Source organism: Lissotriton vulgaris, chromosome 1_1 (genome assembly GCF_964263255.1).
Source record: "Lissotriton vulgaris chromosome 1_1, aLisVul1.2, whole genome shotgun sequence".
Taxonomy (NCBI): domain Eukaryota; kingdom Metazoa; phylum Chordata; class Amphibia; order Caudata; family Salamandridae; genus Lissotriton; species Lissotriton vulgaris.
Genome location: NC_141685.1, coordinates 802,606,119 through 802,622,185, shown reverse-complemented (window position 1 = coordinate 802,622,185; position 16,067 = coordinate 802,606,119). Strand labels below are relative to the sequence as shown.

The window sequence follows — 16,067 nt, the reverse complement described above, 5'->3', positions numbered from 1 at the left end:
TTTGCCAGAAGGGGACGACCCAGACTCAGAGGAGGAGGAGGAGTAACGAAACAGAAAGGAGGTACTCACCTCAGCGGTACATAAGTACATTGTTTCTTGAACTGATCTGGCTGTGTAACGTTGACCACACTAAGGATCTTGCTGGTTGAGGAAATGAGTGGGAGCACTCTGGTGATGATGACACATGTTTGGGGGGAATGGGATGTTGATTATTTCTGTAATATGTAAGCAATGTTACGATTGAACGAATACTCAGGGGGGAACAATATCAGATTACAGTTCAAACGATTGGAACACATGTACTGCATTTATGAATCTTCCGGGGTTTAATACATCACAGAACTTCAGAATGCCATGATTCCTGCCACTTACAAAACGTAAATGTACAAAATGTAACCACAAACGTATGCATGTATGATACTGTCTGATTATTACTCCTGCCTGTCAATAAAGTTTAAAAAAAAAATGCGTCTACCAGAATTCACTGGGTTGTTAAATGGAAGCCGAGAACAACAATTACCCCAACTTTCATATTTTTACTTTCAAACAAATTAAATGCATCTTGGTATTTCATAAGATGAAAATAAAAGAAGATGCCATACCCATTGAAGTTCTTTCACATGCATTTCATGTTTATGGGATATCAGTTGTGCATTCATGCTTTTACAGAAAGTTTATTTTTTTATTGTTTAGGCAACAAGAAGAACAACTGTTACACATCTTGTTTTCAATGATTTTACTGTGCATGTCTCTCAAAATCTATTTATTTTTCAAGCTGTTTCTGTGCTTTTAAAAACTGAAGTTTCAGAAGAGGTGTAACACACAGAGTCCTGTTTTGAAAGCAATGGCATGTTTGCCATCTGCCATCCTTGCATAGATATAGATCAAACAAATAAGGAACTAAAGGTCTGTATCAAAGTGCTCTCTGTGCATAAGCACATTGTTTATGATAATGACCAACCAATGGAAGCAAATGATAATAAATTAGCATCTGAGAAATAAAAAGTCCATTGTTAGCCAATAACACTTGTGTACCTCTCTCTTAACCAGTCACAACCAATTCTACAGATGAATCTGCTAGCTCTTTTTTGAGCAATGCATGTAATAGTTTGCTATTAATTATGCAAATGTGATTGAGTCTAAGTGGAAAAGAAAATGGTTACGGGTAAAGTGCTCTGTGAAGGGGGCCATAATTTGCTGCTAGAGTGTTATGCAAACTGTATGCTTGTCCAACTATAAAAACATTAAAAACATACTTAATGATCTTAATGATGCTGAATTAGACCCTCTATCCATACACTGACCATAACTATGTTGATACAGAATAAATTGAGAGCTATATGCAAAGCTAAGCTATGACAAGGCTACCATCTCACTTGTTCTGTCCAAACTCGATTACGCCAATAGCCTCTACCACGGATCATCTTTAATGACCATGACAAGACTACAACGGATTCAGAATTCGGCTGTCAGACTATTCTTACATATAAAACTGCAAGACCACATCTCCTCTGCCTTGAAAACCCTGCATTGGTTACCAGTTGCCAGAAGATCAAAGTTCAAGCTGCTTTGTATCATACCTAAAGCGATACATGGAACGGGACCGCTCTTCATCAGGATTAAAATCACCAAACACATTCAACAAAGGAACCTCCGCTCTAGAGTGGCACCAAATCCCAATTTACAAGGAAAAAACATAGGTGGCACATCCTTCTCCATTCACGCAGCTAAACTATGAAACTCTTTACCCCCAACATAAGATCCACGGATAACAACTTTATCTTCAGAGAACTACTCAAGAGTTGTCTCTTCCCCACATAACCACCATACGCAAACAGAAATATACAGCATATCCCTCTGTATATAGGCATTTATTTGTACTATAGATATGTACCTATATATGTGTATTGCTCTGTATAAATGTGTAGAATAATTATGTTTTTAAAAATTATAGATCTTCATTAGTTTAGTTCTGCTTAATAAATGTGCATATTACTGATAGTTACATTATTCTATATTTTAACATGTATATATGTGACTGCATAAATAAGTAAACCTTTTCTTATAGCTATCTACAATTGCTTCACTATTAAATAAAAATATATGAATACCTAAATAAAAGGAATTTAAAGTACAACAACACTTGAGAGCCAGAGTTTATTTAATGCATCTTTAATCTACATATGCTACGTTCCATTATGGATCTTTACACCTTCCATGTACTTATGGATCTATTATTTATAAATTTTCTTCAAATTCAGCATATCCAATGCACTAACCTATTTTTTACCCTGTACCACTCTCAATATATCCTTTAACTCAACTCAAACTCCTCTCAAACATAATTCTAGTACTCTTTCCAATGCACTACCCTATTTCTCACCCTATACCTCTATCAATATATTCGCTACCTCCCTCCACTCTCTCATTCATCCCCACCCTTACACCACTACTAAGATCCCCAAAATAACCTTTTCTAGACTCTTCCCTACTCTACCCCTCCTTCTATCATCATGTCTTTTACTATTCCGATACCCCAAAACAAGCCTTTCTAAACCCTTCCTTCTGACTCTTCACCTCCATCTCCCTTTTACTCATCCCATGCCTCCTACTACTGCTATGAGCTCCAAAACAAACAGAAAATGATTTCTAAATTCTCCCTCTTCTATCGCTCCACTATCTTTTTAAATCCAAATAACAGACTAACATGTACACCACTCAAATTAATTTAACATTTCACTATACTAATTCACCACTAATCCTTTATGAGTTACAGAGTAGAGTGTTATTCGCCGACTAAGCGCTTCCACACCTCCTCAGGGGTAGCAAGCGCAAAATAAATGCAAACCTTTTTCCCTCTTCTATCCCTCCACTATCCTTCTCAATCCAAATAACTGACTAACTTATCCACTACTCAAATTACTTTCATATTTCACTATACCAATTCACCACTAATCCTTTATGAGTTCCGGAATAGCGTGCTACATGCCGTAAAATCACTTTAACATCCCATCAGTGGTAGCAAGCGCTATATAAAAGCAAACCTTTTTTCTTCTACTATCCTTCTCAATTCACATAACTGACTAATATATCCACCACTAAAGTGACTTTCATATTTCACTCTACTAATTCAGCACTAATCCTTTATGGGTTCTGGAGTAGCAGGCTACTCACCAAAAAAATGTGTCAAAGACTCATCAGGGATAGTAAGCTCTATATAAATGCAATTACAATACAATACAATGTGTCTGAGGTACTCTGAGTTTACTCTTGAGTATTGGTCAAAGAATACTTTACAGGCTCTCAAAGTGCTTTATGTGTGCCAGTGTTTGCCAGTGTTCAGGGCCTGCACTTATTTCTAAACACAGGCACCTATTAATGACAGTCCACCACATGGTAGTGCCATCTGTCTATTTGTCAATTAAACACAAACAAAAACAATGCAGTAGAATAGATACAGTAATAATTACAGATTTCCTTTGGCCTACAGTCCTGATGAGGCCCAGATTAAATGGGCTGAAACAAGTCGACCAGATATAAAAAGAAGCCCTTGACTATTTGAACTTGTGCGTGGAAAGAAATAATTGCCACATCTGTCTATAGTGCAAAAGGGTGGAATGATATATACCCTGAGAGGTGTTGACACAAGGGTTATATTGATTATTGTGAACTGCGAATCACATATTTTTTGTTCTCCAAAGGTTTTTTCGCAGCACTACTAATATTCAGGCCCTAGGTATTCTATTTTGTCTTCAGATATATTTTTGTGTATGTCCTTGTAAATAAATGTGTATTGTTTATGTGTTTAAAAACATGTGCATATATATATATGTAAACTGTTGGATGTATAACGATTTACATCGGATCTACAACCTAGTGTGAGTGTGCTCTTGAATAATCGGTTGGTTTGAGATTGACTTTTGTTTTATGGACTAATGAACGTTTCCATCATTGATAGAAATAATTATTACTGTTTCTATTCCACTGCATTGTTTTTGTTTTGTGTTTGACTTTCCTTGCCCAGATGCAGGTGGATTATTAGGTCAAACCCCATTTTTTGGTAAATATTTGTCAAATAACCCCCAGATTCCTCAAAGTCGTGTTTTGCGAGTCCTTAATGCCGAATCTTAAGGATTCGCTATTAAAGACTCGCAAAACGGGATGCATGTAGGAATCACAATATTATTTGTGATTCCTACTGATTCCTACTTTGCGATTAGCTAATTGCTAATCGCAAATAAGGAATGGCTTTCCCATTCATTCCTATGGGCCTAAAGGCCCATAGGAATGAATGGGCCTAAAGGCCCATAGGAATGAATGGTGAGTCATTCCTTATTTGCGATTAGCAATTAGCTAATCGCAAATGTGCCGCAATTTTAAGGGTGCCAGGGTGTCCAAAGGACATCCTGTTGCACCCCCGAAATGGTAATGTTCACTGGTGTTGCGCACACACATGTCCCAAGGACATGTGTTGGCGCAACATACAACTTAGAAAAATGCACTAAAGTGCATATTTCTAAGTTTTTGCTGTTTACCACATAGTTTGACTTTGCGGTAAATAGCAGCCCCAGATTGAGAATTCGCAATCTAGGAATGGTTCATGCATTGCATTTAAGGAATCGCAAATTGCGAATCCTTAAATGCAATCACAATTTGAGAACTCGCAATTATTTGCGAATTCTTAAATTGCGAGTGCATGAACCCTTGATGCATCTCAAATGCCATTTTTGCGGGTGAAAACGGACGATTTTTGCGATTCGCACGGTTTGCGCTCGCAAAAATGCTTGATGCATCTACCTGTAAGTCATTTAGCAGAGCGTTTCATAAACACACATTTTCAACCAAATAATAAACCCAGCAAGCACTTTTCCAATATTAAAGCACGAGGTGACCTGGATTATTCCAAAATGTGCCACTTGTATGAGTGCGATGGTTAGTAGGCAGTGATGACATTGGCAATCAAGCAGTGCTGGCTTGGGCAATGGATGCTGCCAGCCACTATTACTTTTCAAAATTGACCATGAGCCCTGCTACTTTCTTTTTTACTTTTATTGTTTAACAAATAAAGCACTGGGGAAATGTGACTATTGTTTCCAGACAGTCTACTGTATGATCTGTGGACAGGTAGAATGGTGCAGAAAGTTGGACAGCCCCGGTTGGCATCCCGTGGTTTCAGTGCAGAGAAAGCCAATCTCCACATGCCATCCACAATAGCGAAGCTAATGCCATTTTGTATCACTCCTCCATTGGGGTGTCTCTATTACTCAGTGAAAAACAGGAGTAAAACCAGAAAGTCCAGTGGAACTCTGTGAAAGGGGAGTAGCTAGAAACTTCCTCCAACTGTTCCCCCAACATCTCCTGGGATAACATCTATTCAGAATTATGCTTCTCTGAAAGTCAGTTTAATCAAGAAATATTAAAACGAAGACATGCTTCCTCCTATCATAATGGGACTGTTATGATGTTAATTAGCAACTGAACCGTGAAAATGTTTAATTAGCAAGGAGAGATGTAGCAGATGTAAAATGCGGCACTGCGCAGCCTGGAGCTCTGAGATGTGTGTTTATCTATTCGCCCTTCAGAAGAATACATAGACAGAAATGCTATTTTTGTAATTCATCTAAATGAAAAATAATAATTTGGCTAATTAAAAATTATAATATTTGCAGACAAGCACTGGGAGACCCACATCAAATATTATCATTTTCTAGAGCATTTCACCTGGTGACGGCTCTTGAAAATAGCAGAAAATTAGTATTTAGGGAAATGTCAGGGCATTTACCTCTGCATCCTTAGGCGCTTCCGCTGCTCATCGCAGAACATTATAATGTATCAGTATCATCTATCTGCCATTCACGGCTATTGAGAAGGCCGCAGAACCAGTGCGTAGACGTATCAGAAAGAAGCAATCGCTGCAAAAGCAGGCTATGTGGATCTTCATGCTCAAATTGATGGAACCAAAAGGATTAAATGAGCAAATTGACATCATGCGGTTTCTGTGATATATCGGCATACATTAAAGGGTTGGCCAACTGTCCAATAATTTACAACTTAATTGCGTAGACTTTTTAATGGGATTTCTGATTAAGAGATATTCTTTAACCAGCTTGGACAGGTAGCAAAGCAACACTGTGGCGAGATATTATCTTCCTGCAGAAAAAAATGTAATAGATAGCTTCAACACTATCTGCCATTCTTTGTAGAAAAAAAACAATTTCTTTGGTCCAGTTGCAAAACGCATTTGGTCTGAAATAAATGTGCATTAAAAGAAGGCTGTTACTTTAAAGAAAATTGTATTCATAGCCATTCACAAATTTGAAAAAAAGAAGTTATACCTGATAAAAACATTAAATAAATCACTCCTTCATTATAAAGCTCTGCATGGGAAGTATGGGGTTGCCTACCAGGGAGGTGTCATCACCTTACCAATGAATAGCATACATTTAACATTTCTGATCAAGAATTTTGAACTGAAATATGATAATGGGATGTGTTTTTTGTCTTTGGAGGACAATTGCACATGATGTTCAGCGTCTTTGCTTTGAGACACTGACAAAAATTACTAGCTCAGATTAAATATGGACTTGCATTGTCCGTGTATGACGCAGTCATCGCAAAGCAACGCAAGGCCTCATCTGGGATTTACTAAGCCATGCAAACCCTTTTGTGTGGTTTAGTAGATTAAAAGTAACGCAACGCATACCAGTGCCTTGCGAATCTTTACGTCAGAGGGGCATTCCGCGGATGGAGCATGGGTATTCTCGTGCATCCACCCATGGATTTTGACGCAATCCCAGATTTACTAAGGTCAGTAAACGTGGTATTGCTTCAAAATGGTACGCCTACTAGACCCAAGTGTAACGAGGAGGAATATCTTTATTTCTCCATGTTACTTGTTTTTTTCTATGTGCGATATATTCAGCATCACAAGTAGAAAAGAGAAATACCTTTAAAGATTGTTTTGTGCAGAAAGGTACCGCTTCTTGCACAAAAACAATCCTTCCCGTAATGCAGGCACCCTTGCAGCAAGGTAAGGACGCCTGCATTGGTGCTAGGCAGCTTCAAGTACGCCAGCGCAATGAGGGAGCAGAAGTCTGCCATATCTTTGTAGATTTGGCATATTTCTGCTCTCTCTGTTTCACACGACGCAGTAACTTTGCTCGCTCCCTTGCATTGCGTGAATCTTTAGTGCATATGCCCCACTTTTTACAAACATAGTAGATGTGGTGTGGCCAGAAGTATGAGCAATATGAGTGTTTATAGCTGGAAAGTGTTTCCTTTGTAATCTTTCCAAACACTGATCAGTGCAACAAAATTTGATATGTGTGTATGCACTGGAATGGAGATAACAGAGGTAGAAAGGTTGGATAAAAAGACGCCTATATCCAGCCCCTTTCATCCTGGTGTCCTGTTCATTCTAAGTTATGGGAAAGAAAGAGAGTGGAAAAATGGACGCTCGGGGGACATATCAGTAAAGGGGTATGCAAGATGATTCACCTTCACCTTTCAAAGCATTTCCCCACACAAGGAAGCAATGAGTTTGTGCTCTGCCTCAATGTCAAGTTGAGACCTGCACTGCCTTTTCTGTAGGGTATAGAAGTCTCGCTCAGACTTTTTAATTCCTCTCAAGGTATTTGGGTAAATGTGCACTCTGGGTGGTTAAATGGTATATTAGAAGCACAGGAAATCCCACTAAGGGTTATACAGACCTGCAAACTGCACTTATATGGTGCTGTATGGAGGGGAAGGAAATTCTACTTGGCTTCAGCTACTCCAGCCACTCTTGGCATAGCAATCAAGTTTAAGTATTTTTGTACAAAGTGGTAACTTTTTTTTCTGTCTGAGTAGCCAGACAGTTTAAGACTCTTCTATTTACATTGCTACAATCAGACTCCACACCAAAAGTGAACAATTCTACCTTTACCATCAATCCGACGAGAAGATCCACACCAATAGTATTAAGGGGTTTCGATAAACCTCTTTGATGACAGAAGTACACCCAGAACCCAGTGGAAAAGTTACTTACAACATCCAGACCATTGACATGAATTCACCAAAAGACAAAAGGTAGTGGAAGTAATAGCACATACCCTTTTCGGCACATCTGTCTATGACATCACATGAGGTGTCATGATATGACCTTTGCCCTTCCCTGATGTCACATGACTTTTGCTCTTGGTGATTTCTCAGGAAGTGATATCAGTGGAATTAAGATAAGTTCATCATTAACAAAATAATGAAAACATTACTAAATCATGTGTCTATTTTGTGGCCACAATATATTGATCAGGCACTAAACTGGTATGCCAGAAATGCAGCAATAATTGCCAGGGGCACATTCATTGCAGGAGATTCTTCCCGTAAAACAAGTGATCAGAAGCTGGAGTTCTGTCTGCCCTCATAGGTTTTTAATTCCATCATGGTTAAATCCACTAGGACGATTCAGGCATTAGATGTCAACTCAGTAGGGTTACACATTGTTTTTATTTCATATTGTCTGCCCTCAAAAAGGCTGCATCTTTATTCCCATCAACTTTACCAATTGTGGCCCAATTGCAGCAGATCACGTTTACAGAGCATTGGCTCTGCACTTTCCATCCTCTTACTACTGTCTTGCTCCCACTGGCCATAACATCTTGAGATGGCTGCTTGCCCTGACTTATGCTAACCCATCTTCACGTCTGTCTTTAGGGCATCCTGCCTGGGCATCCATGTAAAGGACAGATAGATTAAGGACGTATTCCTCAGGGGTCTTAAATGTTTTGCCCTGTTTCATCTTCAAAATGGTCTTGGGCCAAAACTCTTGCTACTTTCACTCTCCTGACCTTTATCTTTCTCCCTTTTCCTCTCACTTACTTTAATATCGACTGAAACTTTACCGCATCTGTAATCAAAGTCTCCCTTGCACTGAGTCTCTTTACTGTCATCAGAACCTGGCCCAGACTTCCTATGATGTTGCATCGGGTTTTGATTCCTTTCATTCCAAAAATGTCTCAAACCCAGGGCAAAGTGTTGTGATTGGATTTATTTCTCAATGGAAATTATGATTTGCATTGAAAAGTTGCCTAAAGTAATTCAAAGTAACTCCACTCTGAAGTATTTCTTCAGAGTGGAGCCACTGAAACCTTTAGGAAGCCATAGCTTACTAAATCACACCATTCTTCTCATTTTATAAACAAAGGGGCATAATATCAAACATGGAATTACAATTATCGCCAGTTTAGGGGCAGAAATCTGCAGCTAAAACGGCGATAATGGTCTTGTTAATATGCCCTGGAGAAATACAATAGAAGCCCAGGTTGATACCAGAACCTGGGCTTCTATGGGAATTCACAAGGACATATTATCAAGCCCATTATTGCCGCTTTATCAGCAGTTTTCTGCTGCTAAACCGGCGATAATTTGTAATGCTGTTCTTGATAATATGCCCCAAAGTGTTTTAAATACGCATTAACAAAAATCACATTTTGCTTATTTTCTGCTGTCTTCTCCATAGGAAATAATGTGAATTCCAGAGCTCCTGTTCCTGCAGCATGAAACCATTGACTGCATCACCTTTTAATGTATCCGTACTGGATGTTAGATCTGCAGTCCTTTTTAGTGCAATGCTGGCAGTGCTGCACAGTACAAATAGAGACTGGGCTCTACAACCTTTAGGAGAACTAGGGGCCAGATGAATGAATGCTTTTACTGCTCACAAACCCTGTGTTTCGGTTAATCGCAGGGTTTGTGACCAGTAAATGTGTTTTCTCAAATATATTAAACCCATTCAGTGATTTAGTAACATGTTACCGAATCACTAAATGGGCTCTGTATTTGGAAGGGGCGTGTTTAGGGCATCTCTTCCAAATACCAATTCCCTGTGGTATGTATTAATGTACTGTGACTTAAATCTAGTCACAGAACATTAATATTTTACTGCCTACTCAAAGGTAGTGGCAATCTATTTGTAAACAGGGTGGGGTCCTTTGGAGACTCTTTCCCTTTTGTGAATGGCCAAAAAGATATCTTTTTTAGGAGTAGGCAGTGGCCCCCTGACCATTGCCTACCGTTAAAAACGTTTCCAAAACTTTAACTTTTCCTGAACAAATTCTGTTTTCCTTTAAGGAAAATTAGCTGCTTAAAATAGATTTCTTTATTTAAAATGCAATTGCAGAATTGGTTATCTGCTGATGCCAACAAAGTGGGTCGCAATTCGCTACATGCCACATTAATATGGATGATGTAGGACAGACTCTGAGATCCTACAATTTGGTTTTCAAATAACTGACCTATTAATGTATAGGATAGTTCTTAAAAATCCCTACTGATTGCAATGAGTATTTTGTGACCAGTAAACAGTACATGTTTGTAATTACCATCTTTTGTGTTATGTTATATATCCTCTGATTTTTGCTTTGACTGTTTTTGCTAGCTGTAGATCTGTGCACTTTACTCCTGCTAACCAGAGGTAAAGTCCCTGTGCTCCTCCTTTTGACATGATGAAATCAGCATACTCCTAATTAGCACATTTAACTTACCTATAAGTCCCTGGTATATTGTACCAAAGTATACCTAAGCCTGCAAATTAAAGGTCACAAGTGGACTGCAGCACCCATTTTGCCTTACACTGCAGTGACAGTATAAACCTGCCTGCAGGCCTACCATTTGTAGCTTGACTGTGCAGTTTTAAACTGCAAATCTGGCATGTAAAATAATCATTTTTGACAGATCTAAACCTTTCTTTTCAATATGTATAAGTCATCCATGAATAAGTCTTATTGCCCTAAAGGTAGGGTGCACAGTATTTAAAAGTAGGACATGTAAAACATTAATTTTACACGTCTTAACAATGAAAAGGCACTAAGCTCAATTTTCACTCAAACAAGGATGGCTGTTTCATAGGTAAACACTGGGATGCAATATTAACTACTAATACCGTATTTCATAAATGGGACTAGCTAGAAAAACAATCAATCTACTATTTGTAATAGTTATTAAAATCCAATTCAATGGTGAAGTTGTATTTTACAAAATATTATGGAAAAAACTGCTATAAAGTTACCTTTTCCCTGCCTCAAGTCCCTGAAAAATAATTAGCATTTTGCTCTCCTAGTCTCCCAGCCAGTAATTAGCATTTAAATGATGTAAAATTCCTCGGAGGAACAAACAATAGGCAGCCCTGATTAGGCAGAGATGACCCCTCTAAATCTCACAGAAATTGCAGGGTAGGGCTGTGAGCATTCATTTTGAGATTAAAGTGTCAAATCCTGCTTGAATGTCAAATCCTGCTCGTCAGGTGTGCTGGGATTGTTCATATAACACGTGGGACACATTTTAAAAAGAGGCCTCTCCTATCTCAGGGAAATATTAGCTGACACATGAGTATGGGCCTTTTTTTATCCCCCACAGCACGGCTGGTTCCAATCACAGTGGACCTCTTTTTAAAATTACCAGACTTCTGTCTCTAGGTTTATGGGAGTAGAGGGGTTGCAGGGCTGGCTTTAGAGTGGTGTGACCGGTGCAGCTGACCTGGCGGGTGATAGCTGACCTTGAGGGGTGCTATGTTTAGCAGTAACTTAAGATTCAAAAGCACCTGCTGCAGAGTTCCTTGTGGGTCCAGATTTCAGGTAGCAATAAAAATGTCAAGCTAACTCTTGTGATTAATGTTTCAACTAGAGAAAGAGATCGGAGTTCTATCTAGTGGCAGTTTTGACTCATCACAAAGTAGCGCATAGAGTTAATAATATATGCCTGCTGCAAAGAACAGATCTGTATTTTATGTGGATAGCCTAGTGGATTAGTTAAGCCAGTCTTTACCAGCACTTTAAAACATATGAAATGTATGTGAGAGAAGGGCTATGGAGAGATGGTGGGCACATTTGCCAGGTGGTAGCTAGGCATGGGCGGAAAATCCGTTCCGCTCGCGGATTTTGCGGATTTTCGGGAAATCCGCAATCCGCGAGATTTGCGAATTTCCTGAAAAATCCGCAAATCCGCGAGCAGCGGATTTTGCTCGCACTGCTCGCACTGTTCGCGTGAGTTCGCGCCCCGCGAATAAGTGCGAAATTGCAGAAATACGATTTTAGCAAAACTGAAAGTAACTACTTACCAGGTTCAAAAGTTCAGGCTCATCATTAGTAGCCATTTCCTGTAGTGCTTCCTGAGGGGCCCCTCCAGAGTTCAGTTGCCAGTTGCAACTATTATGTGACCCTGCTCTGAACCTCAGAATAGTTACACATATGCCACAAAGGTCCTGAATTACAGCTAAGGGAGACAAGCAGGAGCCAGGCTGGAAGTTAAAATCCATTAATCAGCCCCTAATTCATTATTGTCAGTTGGGGCAGGGCAGGTGTTGTAACTAATTTTGCAACAATGAAAGCACTTAGCAAGTGCAAAAGATCACTAATCAGGGCGCACTAAGGAAGCAGGTGCCAGCTAAAAAAATATTCTGTGACACATTAATCAGCCCCAAATTAATTCAGGTCACTTGAGGCAGGGAAGGTGTGCTTTGCTTTGCCAAAAATAATGTACACTGGACAACCAGAGGGTGTGGTGATGAAACAGAGGGTGGCATGGGTGGGCCAGAGGGTGGCATGAGTAGTCAGAGAGTGGCAGTGGTGACAGAGAGTGGCAGTGATGAAGAAGAGTGTCCCAAACAGGTTGGACACGTAGAAACAACAAGTTCGCAAAACTTGCGACCCGACAGGTAAGTTCGCAAATTGCGAAATTGTAAAAACCCCTCGCGAACTGGCAGAAACACGGGCGAACACAAAAAAAAAAAAAAATCCGCAAATTCGCGGGAATTCGCGGATTTTGCGGATTGCGAGTTTGCAAATCCGCAAATTCGCGGATTGCCAATCCGCAAAATCCGCTCATGCTTAGTGGTAGCTAGGGAATCTGAAGAGAAGGTTATGGGGAGGGGAGGTAACAAAAAAGACTGGCCCACCAGGCCCGAAAGTGCTAAAGCTGGCCCTGAGTGACTGCTTTAAACTTGATTTCAGTGTTAGATGTCAGAGGGCATGAGAATTACCATAGTTTACTCCCCACACACACCCTCAGAACCAAAGTTCAGCGTGGCCAAAGACTTTTGCCATCTTGAAAATACCGACAGTGGGTTAGGTTAGCTCCAGGAATCTTAACCCCAGTTTTAAGGGCGTACCCAGGATCATTCTTACCCACTAGCTTGTGCAAGGCGTAAATGCCATATCTCCAGATACCCACTTCAGAACCCTCCTAGACCTGTGGAAGATGAGAAGAGAACGGAATCTTCTGCTTGAGACCCCAGAAGTGCCTAGAAGACTATTAACCCTTCCTCTAGTTGCCAGGACCAAGAAGTGGACTCCGGGGGTTATAAGGCCCTCTGCCTAACACCCTGTGAGCCTCTATGTGACTCCTCTGAGGTCCTGGGGGCTTAAGAAGTGTACTCCTATCAGGTGAGTGGCCTTTAAGGACTTAGGGCCTGATTTACATCTTAGCGGACGGGTTACTCCGTCACAACGGTGATGTTTCCTATCCGCCAAAATATACATCCCATTATATCCTATGGGATTTATATGTCAGTGGATGAGATATCCATCACCGTTGTGACCAAGTAACCCATCCTCCAAGATTCAAATCAAGCCCTAAGTCAGAATATAAAATCTTTTGCGCAAGGCGAACCTTGTTAGTGTATCTGACATGCACTCCATCGTGGCCAGCGTCACACTGTGCATATGTCCTCTTCTAGTGCATCCATTGACTATAATTTGTTCTTCTTGGAGCTATTTCTATTTACAACTTTAATCATTCATATGCCTGGTTTCCCTATTAGGATTTTTGTCATTATGGTGTTTTGTGTTTATTAAACTTTACTCTAACTCCCTAACTCATTTTGGGATTTTTATTGTTTGCATTTCCACTTTATCATTATTTTAGTACTGTATAAATACTTTATGCAAAGCCTCTGAGGTAAGCCTTTCTGCTCTGTACCATGGATACCAGAGGGTTGAGCTCATAACATGTGCATTAGTGAAATTAACGTTCTGCCAAAAGGATGTTTTGTTACTGAATAGCAGTGATTTAATGTAACCAAGTGGTACTCATTGTGCTTGTTTTGTCTACCACTGAAGGATGAAAGGTCGCCTTACCGGAATATGAACTTGTAACTATGAGGTCAAACACAGACTTTTTACAGTGTGAACATTACAAGGAAAATAAGCATTACTTCTCAAAGTCAAGTTCTTTCTGCTCACTGACTGTCAGGCAGTGTCTTTTGCTAAACAAGAGAGCACTTAAACACAGTATTTCAAATATGTTTTTTAAATGTATTCTATTTCTTTCAAATTTGAATAGCATTTAGTTACAGGCTGTGTAGCACGTTAGCATGGCTATCTCTTGCCCTGTCCCGCTAACCAGCCTATGCATGCAAATCCTCATGAAAGAAAGAACCAACCCACCCCACATTTATCTATCTGCCTTCTTGCTGCACCTGTCCTGGAGCTAAATGCATTTTTGTGCCATGGGGAATCCAGCATTCCTTTGTACTGAGCACGCAGCAGGTTCTAAGCTGTCTGCCTGGTTTATGCTGCACTGAGCCAAGCATGGTGGGCTCTTCTGCCCCAGGGAGGAACTAGAATTGGACATTTCCTCCTAAGATTTAACTGTGAGCCCTTTACTTTAATTTTGTGAATGCCTTTCTCATAAACTTAGACCATCTTTGATTTTGGTAAAATTACTCCCCAACTAAAAGCCACACGGCATGATCCAATCACAGTGGACCTCTTTTTAAAATTACCAGACTTCTGTCTCTAGGTTCATGGGAGTAGAGGGGTTGCAGGGCTAGCTTTAGAGTGGTGTGACCGGTGCAGCTGACCTGGCGGGTGATAGCTGACCTTGAGGGGTGCTATGTTTAGCAGTAACGTAAGGTTTGAAAGAACCTGCTGCAGAGTTCCTTGTGGGTCCAGATTTCAGGTAGCAATAAAAATGTTAAGCTAACTCTTGTGATTAATGTTCCGGCTAGAGAAAGAGATCGGAGTTCTGTCTAGTGGCAGTTTTGACTCATCACAAAGTAGCGCATAGAGTTAATAATATATGCCTGCTGCAAAGAACAGATCTGTATTTTATGTGGATAGCCTAGTGGATTAGTTAAGCCAGTCTTTACCAGCACTTTAAAACATATGAAATGTATGTGAGAGAAGGGCTATGGAGAGATGATGGGCACTTTTGCCAGGTGGTAGCTAGGGAATCTGAAGAGAAGGTTATGGGGAGGGGAGGTGCCAAAAAAGACTGGCCCACCAGGCCCGAAAGTGCTAAAGCTGGCCCTGAGTGACTGCTTTAAACTTGATTTCAGTGTTAGATGTCAGAGGGCATGAGAATTACCATAGTTCACCCCCCACACACACCCTCAGAGCCAAAGTTCAGCGTGGCCAAAGACTTTTGCCATCTTGAAAATACTGACAGTGGGTTAGGTTAGTTCCAGGAATCTTAACCCCAGTTTTAAGGGCGTACCCAGGATCATTCTTACCCACTAGCTTGTGCAAGGCGTAAATGCCATATCTCCAGATTCCCACTTCAGATCCATCCTAGACCTGTGGAAGATGAGAAGAGAATGGAATCTTCTGCTTGAAACCCCAGAAGTGCCTAGAAGACTATTATCCCTTTCTCTAGTTGCCAGGACCAAGAATTGGACTCCAAGGGTTATAATGCATTTTTGTGCCATGGGGAAACCAGCCCTCCTTTGTACTGAGCACGCAGCAGGTTCTAAGCTGTCTGCCTGGTTTATGCTGCACTGAGCCAGGCATGGTGGGCTCTTCTGTCCCAGGGAGGAACTAGAATTGGACATTTCCTCCTAAGATTTAACTGTGAGCCCTTTACTTTAATTTTGTGAATGCCTTTCTCATAAACTTAGACCATCTTTGATTTTGGTAAAATTACTCCCCAACTAAAAGCCACACCTCTGAGCCAAGACTATGGCCTACTCCTGTGTAACAAAACTCATAATTGCCACTTTGTCAATAGTGTCAAACATTTTTCTTTGAATAAATCCAACCCCGGGGGAGGGGGGGACGGGGAGGCTTCTTATTTGCTGGACTCAAACTATGGAATTA

The 16,067-nt window shown here is 40.3% G+C and overlaps 1 protein-coding gene across 2 annotated transcripts in view; it reads right to left on the bottom strand.

Moving 5' to 3' along the window:
- TNR (tenascin R) overlaps positions 1–16,067 on the bottom strand; it is a 761,475-nt gene that overhangs the window by 274,906 nt on the left and 470,502 nt on the right. The window lies entirely within an intron of this gene.